Source organism: Molossus molossus, unplaced genomic scaffold, assembly GCF_014108415.1.
Source record: "Molossus molossus isolate mMolMol1 unplaced genomic scaffold, mMolMol1.p scaffold_m16_p_19, whole genome shotgun sequence".
NCBI lineage: Eukaryota > Metazoa > Chordata > Mammalia > Chiroptera > Molossidae > Molossus > Molossus molossus.
In genome coordinates, this window is record NW_023425354.1 from 48,903,817 (window position 1) to 48,919,308 (window position 15,492).

Consider the following 15,492-nt stretch of genomic DNA (forward strand, 5'->3'; position numbering starts at 1 on the left):
TCAGATGGATAAAAATATAGGCAAATAGAAATATGTCCATGTGAATGTTGCCAGCAATCAGTTTTAAATCTTTATACCTTGGTTAGAACACTAAGAGTCTGGTTTGACCACTTGCTTTGACATTAGTGAGAAGAGGTCTGTTGAGTCTTATGTTTTGCACCTAATAGGAGCTCACCAATACCTAATGAACTGAATTGAGATGGTTAAGGGGCTAATAAGCAAACATAGGGTGTTACATTACCGTCATTGAGAAAATAAGGAGTTATCAGAGCCTATGACTGGAGTAATGAATAGTGAGTGTTTAAGGCCATAAAAGGATCAGAAATAAACCTGATCCTGCAAAGAACTACAGAAATAGGCCAAAGGCCGAAAGGTGTGATACATACCTAATAATGACCAACAGGCGGCGCCCTAACGACGTCCCATTGCTACCCAGACTGCCAGGGCCAAGCTAGAGCACAGACGTGGAACTGATGGAGGCAGGGGGAGTCTGGGACCTAACTTTTTGGCCTTGTGCTTCCTCCAGGGGTGAAATAGCAAACCTCAAGAGCCCTGGGTTGTCTGTTTTAAAAAAATTTTTCTATGCTTGCTTTGCCCATGCGTGCTGTATAGCAACATCTATTCAGTTCATTCTAGACTAGTGTGGCTCAAACTTTGATGAGCAAATCAATCCCTGATTCTCTTGGGAAAATGTAAATTATGATTCAGTAAAACTGGGGTGGGCCTGAGGTACTGCATTTCTAACTAACTCAATGATGGTGACACACTCGGTCACTTATAACACGCTGCCTACAAGGTCCCCCATCTCTGTGTAACATGGGAGGATGGAGAGAAACAGACCTGGGTTCTGTCCTCAAAGGTTTACAGCTTCCTAGAATAAAATCCCACTGTAATGTATGTCATACAAGTTAGAGTGCGCATCCACTTACTGTGTGACCTTGGGCAAATTGCATGATTTCTTTGGGTCTCAGTTTCCTTACCTGTAAAATGGGAATAGTAACCGCTTCTACTTTGGAAAGCTATTTGAAGGTTAGAGCAGGATATTATATGTATAGCACTTAGCACAGTGCCTGGCACATAATAAGCCTCAACAAGGCTTGGGGTACACTAAGAAAGTATGGAGCAAGGTGGGCAGCCCTGGTGGGGTGGTAAATAGGAGGGAGGTGAGGTGAGGAACAATCTTTAAGAAGGTGCCATCTGAAAAGGAGATTATCGAGGGGAGAACAAAGTGCCAGGGGGAGGATAGGTCTCCTGATCAGATGGCAAACCTAAGTGTTGTTTTTCGGGGAGATTTAAGTATGCTGCAGGCTAGGCAAGCTTCTTTCTGGAAATGAACTGGGTGGGTGGGAACAGGACTTTAGGCAGATGCAGCTTCAGATTTCAGCACACTCCCCCATTTCATATCTGTAGAAGTTCTAGGGGCTTGTAAGAGGAGCTAAGAGGTGCCAAGGATCACCCTGGCCCTGCCCTCATGCAAGGCTTTGCCACAGCCTGCACAACTTCAACCCCACTGCTATGGAGTCCTCACCCAGGTACCTAAGTTTACCTCTGTGCTTGTTTGAAGATGGTGGTGTTGTCCAGCTGGTGTGGCTCAGTGGTTGAGTGTCGACCCATGCACCAAGAGGTCACCGGGAAGTGGGAGGCAGCCAGTCGATGTTCTCTCTCATCAATGTTTCTATCTATCTCCCCCTCCCCCTCTTTCTAAAATAATAAAGAAAAAAGAATAAAACATGATGGTGCTTCCATAGCATCTTGAAGGTCCTCGAATATTTATAGACTAACTTCCAGTGTTGTGCAGAATGCTTCTGAGGATACAGAGAAAAATCCATGCTGCCCCTACCTCACTGGGTGACCTTGGAGAGATAAAACATCCCCATGGGAAAGGAAAAATCAACGAAGGTCCTCAGTAGCAGTTCTCCACCATGGTGCTTCTATATGGTGAGACTAAATAACACATGAGACCTGGAGCTACTCTGGTGCTCAGGGCGACGCTTCAGAGCAGGGTGGTCTGATCTGATAAAGACTGAAGGAATGGGTCAGATTTGGAGAGGCAGAAAGGAGGAGGGACATCACCAACTGGTAAATGGACAAATTGAACTATATCTCATTTAAGCCTAAACAATGCTGTGAAGTCGGTACTTGTATTACCTCCATTTCATAGATGAGGAGACTCAGAGATGCAAGCAGCTCATTCAAGGCCTCGCAGCTAAAGTGGTTGGCGGAGTCTTTCTGTCTTTATCTCTCAAGTATCATGTATGTACTATGCCAGGGTGTGTGCATCTTCCCCCCTTAATACATGAGAGCTCTTTCCTTAGCCTGTCCCCTCCAAATGCAGGGACAGAGGCATACACACCTGTAGTGGAAATGGGGAACCTGGAAGGCCTGGCTAAAGAGAAAGGATCTGAATTTCTTTTTCCCCCTTCCCTGGCACTCAGGTCTTGCTCAACTCCAGCTGAGCGATGAGGCTGGCAGCGTTGCCTCACCTCTAGAAGGCAAGCCCCAGCCCTGCTGGCCCAAACCCACTTCCTGTCCTTGTGCCTCTTTTGTCAGAAGGTGATTCTCATGCTTCCTGTTGACTTCTACTTTGTTTCAGCTGGGCCCTGTGTGCTGCTGTTGACCTGATCAGTGAAGCCTGGGACACCTGAGCAGGTACACTGGGTCAGCGGGGGTCTTCTGGGAGAAGGTCGGGGCCAGGGGAGGCCCAGGTTGGGACACACCAGAGTGGGGGGCTCCTGGTGGTCTGAGGACCCTCTCTGTCTATGTGGTGGGGGACTGTCAAAGGCTAAGGTTAGTTTGTAAATTTGGTTATGGTCCTGTGGGGGTGACACCAAGAATTTGCTTTGGTGGCTTCCTAAAATCACATTTCCTGCCCACATTCCCCTAAGATCTCATCACCTTGATGTGGTTTTCTGTTTCCGGGGCTGCCCAGGTGGCATTGTCCTGGGGTGCAGAGAGAGTTTCTTGGGTTTAGACAGGTTTATCTGGGACTGACTGAGACACAGTTGGTGTGACGCTTGAAACTGTGCTGAGCTGAGCAAGTTAGGGGCTTGTGATTCATTCCTGGCTCCTTGGTTTACTTATGCGCAAGTCACTTCACTTCCCTCTGAACCTGTTTCCTCATCTACAAAATGACAAAATCTCTCTATTTTGTGATGTCTAAGCAGAACAATGATTGCGAAAATGTTTTGTAAACTGTAAGATGGTATGCTTCAGGGTTTGAGGTTACTTTTATTTCATTTTCTAAATGAAACTAGACTTTTAAAAATGATAATATGATACTTGAAAAAAATCCAAATGATACAGAGAAAGTGAAAGTTTTTACGTAATTCTATCCCCAAAGATTACTCTTGACACATTGGTATATGGATCAAAATAATTTTTAAAATTTTTATTGTGGTAAAATATACATAGTATAAAATTTTTAAAAATTTACCGTTGTTAAGTGTACAGTTCGTTACTGCCATCCACCTCCAGAACTTTTTTCAACATAGACTCTGTGCCCAGTAGACAGTAACTGGCCATTCTCCTCTGCTCCCGGCCCCTGGCAACCACCATTCTACTTCTGTCTCTATGACTGTGACGACTCTGGTACCTCATATAAGTGGAATCATACAGTATTTGTCTCTTGAGACTGCCTTATTTCACTTAGCATAACGTCCTCAAGGTTTATCTGTGTTGTAGCATGTGTTAGAATTTCCTTTCTTTTTATGGCTGAATAATATTCCATTGCATGTATATACCATATTTTGCTTATCTGTTCACCTGTTGATGGACATTTGGGTTGTTTCTACCTTTTGGCTATTGTGAATAATGCTGCTATGAACATGGGTATGTAAATGTCTGAAGTCCTTTTAATTCTTTTGGGTATATACTCACAAGTGGATTTGCTGGATCATGTGGCAATTATATATTTAATTTTTTGAGGAACCATTATATTATCCATAGTGGCTGCACCATTTTACATTCTTACCAGCACTGCACAAAGGTTCCAATTTATCCACAATCTCATCAACATTTGTTGTTTTGTTTGTTTCTTTTAATTTTTGTTTTCTTTATTGATTTTAGAGAGGAAGGAAGGAAGAGGAAGAGAGAGATAGAAACTTCGATGAGAGAGAACATCGATTGGCTGCCTCCTGCATGCCCCCCACTGGGCATGGGGCCCACAAACTGAGCATGTGCCCTGACCAGGAATCAAACTGGCAACCTCTTGGTGCATGGGTCAACACTCAGCCACTGAGCCACACTGGCAGAGCTGCTGGTTTTTTGGTTTTTTTTATTGTAGCTATTCTAATGGGTATGCAGTGGTATCTCATTGTGGTTTTGATTTGCATTTTCCTAATAATTAGTGATGTGGAGCATCTCTTCACATGCTTATTAGCCATTTGTATATCTTCTTTGGCAAAATGTCAGTTGTCTGTTTTTTATTGTTGTTGAGTTGTTTGAGTTCTTTATATTTCTGGATACTAACTAGACTTCTAGACTTTTATTTTATTTATTTATTTTTATTTTTTTGGTATGTGCCCCTAGCCGCTAGGGCCTAGCGGGAACTGAACCCGGGAGACTCTCTGGTCCACAGGCCAGTGCTCCAGCCACTGAGCCAATCCGGCCAGGGCTGGACTTCTAGACTTTTAAAACAAATATTTCATGTCAAACTCTACTTACTATCCTGTAACCATTTTTATTTAATAATATCTCTTAAGTATCATCTCATGTTAATTTATAAATATCTACCATGTCTTCATTAACATCTGCATAGTATTCCAGTACATGGATATACCATGATTTATTAAACCATTCTCCTACCAATGGGTGTTTAGGTTGTTTGTAATTTATTGGTATAATAATAAACAATGCTACAGTAAACATCACTGAACATACAACTTTGCATACAAGTTCTATTATTTCCTGAGGATAAACCCTTACAAGTTGATTTATGACTGAGAAGTTATTAATTTTTCCAGAGTCCTCTAATAAATGTCACTTGATTTATTTGATTACTTAATTATTTTTAATTTTTTTTTTTAATCCTCACCCAAGGATATTTTTCCATTGCTTTTTAGATAGAGTAGAAGGGGGGGGGGTAAGAGAAAGAGAAACATTGATGTGAGAGACACATATCGTTTGGTTGCTTCCCACACAACTGGGGATCAAACCTGCAACCAAGGTATGTACCCTTGACCAGGAATCTAACCCAATAATTTTTTTTTTTATCCTCACCCGAGGACATTTTCCCATTTTTTTGTTCAGGTAGAGTGGGAGGGAGGGAGAGGAACAGAGAGAGAGAGAGAGAGAAACATCGATGTGAAGGGACACATCGAGTGGCTGCCACCGCACGACCGACCAGGGCCGGGGACAAACTGCAACCGAAGTACGTGCCCTTAGCGGGAACCAAACCCGGGTCTCTCAGGACCGCAGGCCGCCGCTCTAACCGCTGAGCCAAACCGGCCAGGGCTAACCCAATAATTTTTGATCCATGGGCTGACGCTGTAACAGCTTGATTTAGGCCCACTTGATTTATTTTAATTTTTATATCCATTTTTATTTAAAAAAACAACACAATGCTTACAATGAAAAATAGCAATTTCCTGTCCCACCTCCCTACTTCCAAGTTCTCCTTACCAGAGACAAACACTTTCAATGATCTTAGTTGTTTCCATTTCCAAAAAAAGTGCCTCTCTGGCTATTTTTTCTAGTCTAGTCTTTATCTATTGACTTTTTATTATTACAAGTAAGGGTATAGTTTTCAGAAGTTTTACTACAATGTGCCTACTTAATGACTTTAAAAAAAAGTTTTTATTGATTTTAGAGAGTGAGATAGAAACATTGATTGGGCCCTGGCCGGTTTGGCTCAGCGGTTAGAGCGTCGGCCTGCGGGCCAGAGAATCTTGGGTTTGGTTCTGGCCAAGGGCACATACCTTGGTTGGGGTTGCGTGGATGGCAGCCAGTCGATGTCTCTCTCTCTCTCTCTCTCTCTCTCTCTCTCCCCCCCCCCTCCCTCCCTCCCACTCTATCTGAGATAAATGGGAAAATATCCTTGGTGAGGATTAAAAAAAAAGAAAGAAAGAAACATTGATTGGCTGCCTCCTGCATGTACCCTAGTAGGGATGAAAACCACATCCTGGGCATGTGCCCTGACCAGGAATCACACCTACCGGTGTGTGACAATTGGCTTGTCAATTGCTTGAACTGTGAAGTCCCTCTAAGTGCTTTGCAAACACACTGTACTTCCTGTTTTTAGCTTCCCTGCCTCCTGCCTTCTGATGTAGCTGGCACCTCCAATTTCTAAGCTGCATCCTGCCTTCTGATGTAGCCGGCACCTCCAATTTCTAAGCCTTTCTGAAGTGCAGAGGCATGAAACTGTGCTTCTGGATGGCACTGAATTCCCAGTCTTCTGGGATCCACCCCATCAACTACCACTCACTTTCCATCTTCCAAGGTTCTGTTGGCACTTTTTGTCCACCGTTGCCTCCTCTCCAGTAGTCTGTCTTTGTGGGTTTCTACTTTTTAAAATTATTGTCCTGTCTGTTTTGTGGTGTTTCAGGAGGAAGTAAAGATACATGTCTTTAATCTATCATGGGGACTGAGATGCGTATGGTGGTTTCACGCCAACCAGCATTGTCCCAGAGCGTTGTCTCCCTCACACTCTTACCAGCACTAGGCGTTATCACTTGTTCTGAACTTTGCTAATTTGATAAGCAAAAAGTGATACCTGTCATTTTAATTTACTTTTTTTTTTTATCCTCACCCAAGGACATTTTCCTATTTTTTGTTCAGACAGAGTGGGAAGGAGAGAGAGAGAGAGAAACATCGACGTGAAAGGGACACATCAAGTGGCTGCCACCTTCATGACCAACCAGGGCCGGGGACAAACTGCAACCGAGGCATGCGCCCTTAGAGGGAACCGAACCACGGTCTCTCTGGACCGCAGGATGATGCTCTAACCACTGTGTCAAACCGGCCAGGGCTTAATTTACATTTTTAAAAGTTATTAGTGATATGCTCGGGGATCTTCTTATGTGTTTATTTGCCATTTGTATGTCTTCTGTGAATCACTTACTCATATCTATTGCTCATTTTTCTACTGGGACAGAGTAACTGCTAAATTGTTTATGTATGGGCAGCTCTGTAAAGAGGGTTTGGGCCAATCCCTTATTTTCTTGCATACTCAGTCTCTCTGCACAGGCTTCAGAAAATAGCAGTTCTTTTTTTTTTTTTTTTTTTTTGGTATATGCCCCTAGCGGGAACCGAACCGGGGACTCTCTGGTCCGCAGGCCAATGCTCCAACCGCTGAGCCAAACTGGTCAGGGCAGAAAATAGCAGTTCTTAATGACTGCATGTAAAATTTGTGATGATTTTTTCCCCCCCTCCCTTGGATTATACAAGTATCTGTAGAAATTTTCTGTAGAAACTTTGTTAAAAACAGATCAACACACACAAAAAATATAGATCATCCAGAGATAGCCACTGGTTATAAATATATCCTTCCAGTCTTTTTTTCTGTGAGTGTGTACTTATTAAAATGCACAGTCATTTTATTTTGCGTTCATGATTTTGATTTACTAAATCATAATTTGTTCTCATGTCATTATACATTGTTTTATGGCATCATCATTAGTGGTTACATGGTATTCCACTGTGTGGATATACAATCATTTATTTAGTGAATACCCTATTGATGGACGTTAAGGTTCTTATTGGGTTAAAATTCTAATTTACAAGTTTCTTTTGATCATGAACCCATGTAACTTTGTTTCCACTGTGTATCTGCTTAGCAATCTCTTTTTTTGGAAGGGGAAGGATAAAGGTAAACTTTAATGCTTTTCTGGTTAAATTATTATCAATTTCAAATTCATGAATACAGACTCATAGAGATTTTCTGGTATTTGGTCTTTTTTTTTTCTGTGGGTCAGAATGAGAAAGGGAGAAGGTTCATTCTGAGATTCTCATTAGATTCCTCCACAGCTTTTTTTTATTATTTATCCTCACCCGAGGACATTTTTCCGTTTTTTTGTTCAGGCAGAGTGGGAGGGAGAGAGAGGAACAGAGAGAGAGAGGGAAACATCGACGTGAAAGGGACACAAGTGGCTGCCACCTGTATGACCAACCAGGGCCGGGGACAAACTGCAACCCAGGTACATGCCCTTAGCAGGAACGGAACCTGGGTCTCTCTGGACTGCAGGCCAGCGCTCTAACTGCTGAGCCAAACCAGCCAGGGCCTCCACAGCTTTTTATTAGTGTGAACATGATGAGGGGCAAAAGCACCAGTGAGGAGTCGTGTATGGAATAAGGAGAAAAAAGAAGCAGATCAGGCAGGCATCTGAAAGAGTCATCCAAGAATCAATAGCTTAAAAGAGAGGAAGTCTGAAAGAACCAGCTGGTCCAAGAGTTGAAGATCTGAATTCTGTTCCTGAGTCTGCCACTAGCTATGTCCTTGGACAGGTTGCTCAACCTCTCTGGTTGTCATTGTCATTCCTCATCTTAAGAGGATTGTTAAGTTCTCTTGTATCTTCTGAGGTTCTGTGAATACAGACTTTGTCACACCAGCTGTGTGATCTTGGACCAGTTGCTTAACCTCCCATAGACTTTGTTTTTTCGTTTGTGAAGTGGGAACACTAATAGCTACTTCATAAGGTTGTTGTGACTGTATGTAAAGCACTTGTCACTGGGCCTGTCCCATACTAAGTATCTAATGAATGAAAGCTATTTTTATTGCATGCCCATGGTTTTGTAAGAGGAGGACAATTATATCATCCCACACTCTGTGCAGGAACTCTGTCTCCTCAAAAGTGGTGTTCAAAGGTCAATTTGCAGGTGGGAAGGAAGCCAAGGGGCATAGTACAAAGTCACCACTAGCCACAGACCTCCCTTTTCAGTTTATTCTCCCCAGGGCTTGGACGCTGTCCAGATGCGGGTCAAGTACACAGGCAATGTTTAACACAGATAAGTAGGGTGTATGAGTGTTGATCAACAGGGGAAGCAATAGGAAACTACTTTTCAAATATAAAATATTCATGAGTGTGAGAGAAGGGGAACTGAGCCCTCCATGAACAAATCATCCATGTAGGGTTGATGTTAAAAAGAAAGAAAAGCTGATGCACTTTCAAGTTGTGACTAAAGAGCATGGAGATGGGAGGAAGAAGTTGTGGAGGTGGCTGAAGTTTTGCTCTTTGCTGCTGTGTATTTTTGGACAAATTACCCTTTTCTGTAAAATCAGGAGGCTGGATTCTATTTTTGTTCCCCAAAGGATGTTCTGTGTACTACTGGGAGAATGGAAAGTGATGTTCCATGGTACAGGGACGAACATTTGACATTTTAGTAGTCATGTATTTAATTTATGAAATATTAGGTAAAAATTACTAGTAATTGTTTTCATGATTTTATAGCTATGATTGTTTAGGATAAGACCAATGTAGGATTTAAATTCATTTTTTTTTTTTTTTTTTAATCCTCACCCGAGGACATTTTTCCATTTTTTGTTCAGGTAGAGTGGGAGGGAGAGAGAGGGACAGAGAGAGAGAGAGAAACATCGATGTGAAAGGAACACATCGAGAGGCTGCCACCCGCACGACCAACCAGGGCCGGGGACAAACTGCAACCGAAGTACGTGCCCTTAGCGGGAACCGAACCCGGGTCTCTTCGGACCGCAGGCCGATGCTCTAACCGCTGAGCCAAACTGGCCAGGGCTTAAATTCATTTTTTAAAAAGTAGGTCAATTCACCCAACTGGTGTGGCTCATTGGTTGAGTATCGACCCATGCACCAAGAGGTTACCAGTTTGATTCCCGGTCAGGGCATATGCCCAGGTTGTGGGCTAAATCCCCAGTGGGGGGCATGCAGGAGGCAGCCAGTCGATGTACTCTCTCATCAATGTTTCTATCTCTCTCCTTTTCCCTTCCTCTCTCTCTAAAATCAATAAAGAAAAGCCCTGGCCAGTTTGGCTCAGCGGTTAGAACATCGCTGTGTGGACCAAAGAGTCCCAGGTTCGATTCTGGCTAAGGGCACGTGCCTCAGTTGCGGTTAGTCCCCAGCCCGGATTGGAGTCATGCAGGTGGCAACCAATCAATGAGTCTTTTTCACATCGATATTTCTCTCTCTCTCTCTCCCTCTCTCTCTCTCTCTCTCTCTCTCCCTCTCTCTGTCTTCCTTTCACTCTATCTGAAGATAAATGTAAAAATATCCTTGGATGAGGATTAAAAATAAAGAAAAAACATTAAAAAAAAGTGAGTCAATTCAAAGAAAAAAAATCAAAGGTGATATGCAGAAATGGCAAATATTGTGAAGGTGGTAAACTGGAACTTCAGATGTGGTAGGCAGAGTAACAGTCCCCCAAAGATGTCCCTGTCCTACTCCCCAGAACCTGTGTATGCTATCTTATATGGCAAAAGGGATTTTGCTGATGTGATTAAGGTAAGGATTTTGAGATGATGAGATTATTTTGTTGAGAAAAAACTCTCTGGTCTCCTGCCTGGAAGGTACAAACCAGGCAGCCAACATTCTGGGAGGCCATCAGGGGAAGGCAGCTGGGGTCTCATTATTTAATATGTAGCCTTTGAGGAATACCGTCCCCCCCCCCCCCCATCCTGCTTCCCTTTATAATGTAATGACTTAGCCTTGCCCTCTGGTGTGCCCAGTGTCTCCAGGTCTAGAGCTTCTCTGGTTTAGTTTTTCCAGAAAATAAACCTATTTCTTCCAGCCTGCTGGATGGGATTATTATCTGGGTGGGTCCAATGTAAACAAAAGGGTCTTTATAAGAGGGAGGCAGGAGGATCAAGGTCAGAGAAGGCGGTGTGATAACAGAGGCAGTTATTGGAGGGATGCAGCCAAGCTAAGAAACACTGCAAACTGTAGAAGCTGGAAGTGGTAAGGAACTGATATTCCCCTAGAGGCTTCCAGGAGGAACCAGCGCTGCCAACACCTTGATTCTAGCCATCTCATTCTGGACCCCTGACCGCCAGAACTGTGAGAGAATACATGTGTTGTTTTAAGTCACTTAGCTTGTGGTACTTTGTTATGGCAGCCATGGGAAATGAATATACCAGACATTAGATGCACTTGAAGTTAGAGCATTCTGCATGTTCAGCAATTCCCCAGGAAAGGAACATGGGCACGACTAAGACTGTTCTTGCCCTGGCTGGTTTGGCTCAGTGGTTGGAGCGTTGGCCTGCGGACCAGAGAGTCCTGGGTTCGGTTCCCGCTAGGGGCATATACCAAAAAAAAAAAAAGACTGGGAGAGGGCTGACTCTGCCATCGAGTTGGGCAAAATGGCCAAGGAGAGGCAGGGCCTGCCCCTAGGAAGGTGCTTAGCATTTAGATGATAGATGAGTCCTGACTGACTGACTGACTGACTGGAACTGGTTCAACCTGCTCATTTTACAGATGAAGAAACTGAGGCTTAGAGAAGGGACATAATGAGCAAAATCATCTGTGATGAGGCTGGTTTGGCTGAGAAGAATAAACAGCTGAACCTAGGGCGGTGGGAGGGAGTAGCAGCAGGTAGAGGCATGACTGGTTCTCATACCAGCGTTGGGAGCCTTGAGGAGGGGTGGGGCTGGTACCTTTGCTGGGGTGGAGGGTGGATCTTGCCACCCTTTGATCACCTTTTCTATGTGTCTGGGCCTCTAGCCTTCACACTGCTTCCTCCAATATCTTTTATCTTCCAGGATGGGTTTTAATTACCATCCTGTTAACACCAGACTTCAGAATACTGTTGAATGTCCTCGGGTGAGGATTAAAAAAAAAAAAAATGCAGAGAATTATAGCAACTCAGTATTATTGTGAGGATGAAATGAGATGTACGTGAAAGTATTTTATGGACTGTAAAGTAGTATTCAAAAGTAAAGCATTTTTGCCGCTAAGGGCCTACCTCGGTTGCAGTTTGTCGCCCTGGTTTGGTCGTGCAGGAGGCAGCCACTCGATGTGTCCCTTTCATGTTGATGTTTCTCTCTCTCTCTCTCTCTCTCTCTCTCTCTCTCTCTTCCTCTCTCTCCCTTTCACTCTGTCTGAACTGGAAAAATGTCCTCGGGTGAGGATAAAACAATAAAATAAAATAAAACAAACGTTTAAAAAAAAAAGAAAAAGAAAGAAAGAAACATCTATGTAAGAGAGATACATCAACTGGTTGCTTCCAGCATGACCCCAACCAGGGCTGGGGATTGAACTGCAACCGAGGTATGTGCCCTTGACTAGAATCTAACCAATGAGTCTTTGGTCTGCAGGCCGACGCTCTAACTACTGAGCAAAACCAGCCAGGGCTGTTAGCCATTTTTAAAAAACATTATTGATTTAAGGGAGAGAAAGAGAGAGAGTGGATAAAGAGAGAGAGAAACATGATTTGTTGTTCTACTTATTGATGCATTTATTGGTTGTTTCTTGTATGTGCCTGGCTGGGGATCAAACCCACAACCTTGACATATTGGGACAATGCTCTAACCAACTGAGCTACCTGGTCAGGGGAGCCAACTGTATTTTTTAAATTGTGCTAATTGCTTCTCATTATTTATTGTTTTATGAGGGACTTCTATATTAGAATTTTAAACAATAAAGGTACTTTGATGCAAGAAACAGAAGAAAGAAGCAGCAGCAGAGGAAAGTAATGAAAATTATCTCAAACTTAGAAACATTCACTGCAAGTTTTTTATTTATTCAACAAATGTTAAGTGCCTACTACATGCTAGACGTTGCCCTAAATGCCACCCTAAATGTAAAGTATTGAAAAGTCCTAGCTGATTTTTTTCTCCTCAGTACTTACTGCTCAACATAATATTTATTTTCTGTTTTCCTTCTATTTTCCTTCTTTTCTATAAGCATGTTTTGTTAACAGTTTTATCTCTGGGTCTAGAAAAGTGCAAGACACAGTAATATTTGCTGAACAGTTGATCTGTCAGTCCTGGTAACTGACTCATTGGCTTATCTGGTAATGGGAATTTGGCTGAAATTGTTTGATATAATCAGCTCAGGTTGGTGAGAAACATTCCATTTCCTTTAATCCCTGTCATCAAACCGTGGTTTGAGAGTAGGCAGAACTGATGCTACCCTGTCTGAGTAAAGGTATGTGAGCAGATGTTGCTTTCGTCCAGGGCTAGTCATACTGTGTATGTAGCTGTGATGTCAACAGCCCTTGGGGTTGCCAGGTGTGAACCAAATGAGCAATTAACAGTGTTGTGCCATCCTTTTCTGTGGAGATAGCTGTTACTCTGGGGTGTGGGTAGTGAGTGTTAAGGGGCTGGGGTGGGGTCAGGGTGCACAGTGAAAGCTGAAGTTTGGGGGCATGGAGGCCCTGAAGCCAGAAAGACCACCAAGAGGCGGCAGGCAGTCCCAGAACAGGAGGAAGTGCACAGTTCAGGCAGGCTGCTGGGGAAGGAATGGGGGCAGCTTCAAGAGCTTCTTAGGATGTTATGTTCCATCAGTAGGGAAAAAAAAAAAAAAAGGCTGAGCAGAGACTTGTGAAACCTCAGTTTACACCCTGGATGAGGATGAGAGCCCTTTCTTTCCAGGTACCAGCATCCAGGGCAGGACCCTGATGGGAAGGTCTGTTACAGCCTTGACCTAAATTGTCCTCATTTTTCACCAGCAAGAGCCACTTTATAGAAAGCCATACCCCTGCCCGGCCGGTGTGGCTCAGTGGTTGAGCGATGAACCATGCACCAAGAGGTCACCAGTTCAATTTCCGGTCAGGGCACGTGCCCAGGTTGTGGGCCAAATCCCCAGTGTGTGTGTGGGGGGCATCCAGGAGGCGGCCAATCGATGTTCTCTCTTGTTGATGTTTCTATCTCTCTCTCCCTTCTTCTCTCAAATCAATAAAGAAAAAAAGAAATAAAAAAAAAAAAGAAAGAAAGCCATACCTGGAAACACGAGAGAGTGAAGCGCCCTGCTGCCAAGTGGTCCTAGGGACAGAAGCAGGCTGCATTTTCAGACACAATGGAAATGGGAAGGAACAGCAAGGAGGTTTGGAACCTAAAATACCTCACAGCAAATTCATTATACCTAACTATTGCCTTTCTGTCGACTGACAGCCACTGGAGTTTGAAATTTAGGGGACAGATTCGGACAGAAGAGCTGAGGTTGGGAGCCTGAGGTGCTTTGGGTAGTTGGTGAGCACTGTTTGTTCAAGAAGCTGCTGAGGATGCAATAAAGACAACAAATGGAACTTTCTTTTCCCTTCGAGGGGGTACAGGGATACCTTAGGCTGGGCTGGGCCAAGAGTCAGGGACCAATCAGAAGTGGGCATTTTTGCATCAAACACAAACTGGTTGCCATTCCTTATCCTGAAGGAGAAATTGATCATCTGGTTGAAGGTATGGCATTCTGTAGACCACCTAGCAAGTCATTCATCCAACCAATATTTATTTATTTATTTATTTTTATCCTCACCCGAGGATATTTTTCCATTTTTTGTACAGATAGAGTGGGAGGGAGAGTGAGAAAGGGAGAGAGAGAGAGAAACCTCGACATGAAGGGACACATCGAGTGGCTGCCACCCGCATGACCAACCAGGGCCGGGGACAAACTGCAACCGAAGTACGTGCCCTTAGCGGGAACCGAACCCGGGTCTCTCCAGACCGCAGGCCGACGCTCTAACCGCTGAGCCAAACTGGCCAGGGCCAACCAATATTTATTGAATGCCCATTCTACCAGGCACTATGATAGAGAGTAAGATAAACTTCTCTATATAAGGCATCTGTACATATTTTTACATTCTTAATTTCACATGTCTGTTGCATTTTATAGAGCAGCCCTTTACAGGCATATCTCAGAGATGTTGTGGGCTCAGTTTCAGACCATCTCAATAAAGCATGTCCCAATCTTTTTGCTGGTGGAGGGTCTTGCCTTCAATTTATAAATAATGCAACATCTGTGAAGTGCAATAAAGCAAAGCACAATAAAATGAGGTGTACCTGTATTTTAAGGGCCTTAAAAATTTTATGGAGGAAAAGAATCCCATGAACATTAAGCTCTATTTTTACTCAGGGAGTAGTCCCTGCTTCACCTTATCCTCTTACCCTGGTTATGTTTCTTTATAGCACTTGCTATGACCTGAAAGACCTGGCGTGTCTATTTGCTTATTGTCTATCTTCTCCATTAGAATACAAGCTCCATGGGAATAGGGTTGGGATGGGGTATGCCTTTCATAGTTATATGGTTGAATCCCTAAGGTCTAGAACAGAGCAAGCACTAAACTCAGCTGATGAATGAAAGACTCTCCTCCCTCTATAAAACCACTTATCACCTCTAGGTTCAAGTGTATAATCTTTCAAATTAAACTATTATTACTATTACTACTATTCTTTATTACAAAAGCAAAAGATGTTGCTTTGGGGGTTATAGGTGCTATAGACTGGGTTTAAGATTTGAGCTAGAGAAAAGTCATAATTGCCCATGACCTGAATCCTAGTTCCTTTATCACCTGGTCTTACCTAAGTTCAGCCTTTCATACCAGTGGAAATCTTCTTTATACATATTAAGGGCCTTAAAATTTATACATATTAAGTGACCC

The 15,492-nt window shown here is 43.3% G+C and overlaps 1 protein-coding gene across 1 annotated transcript in view; it reads left to right on the top strand.

Annotated features, from left to right (window-relative positions):
• The first annotated feature begins 2,552 nt into the window (after positions 1-2,552).
• Positions 2,553-15,492, top strand: part of NDEL1 (nudE neurodevelopment protein 1 like 1) — a 52,364-nt gene continuing 39,424 nt past the window's right edge. The window contains exon 1 of the mRNA XM_036267718.1: positions 2,553-2,649. The gene's annotated coding sequence lies outside the window, so the exon portion shown is untranslated. The remainder of the gene's footprint in view (positions 2,650-15,492) is intronic.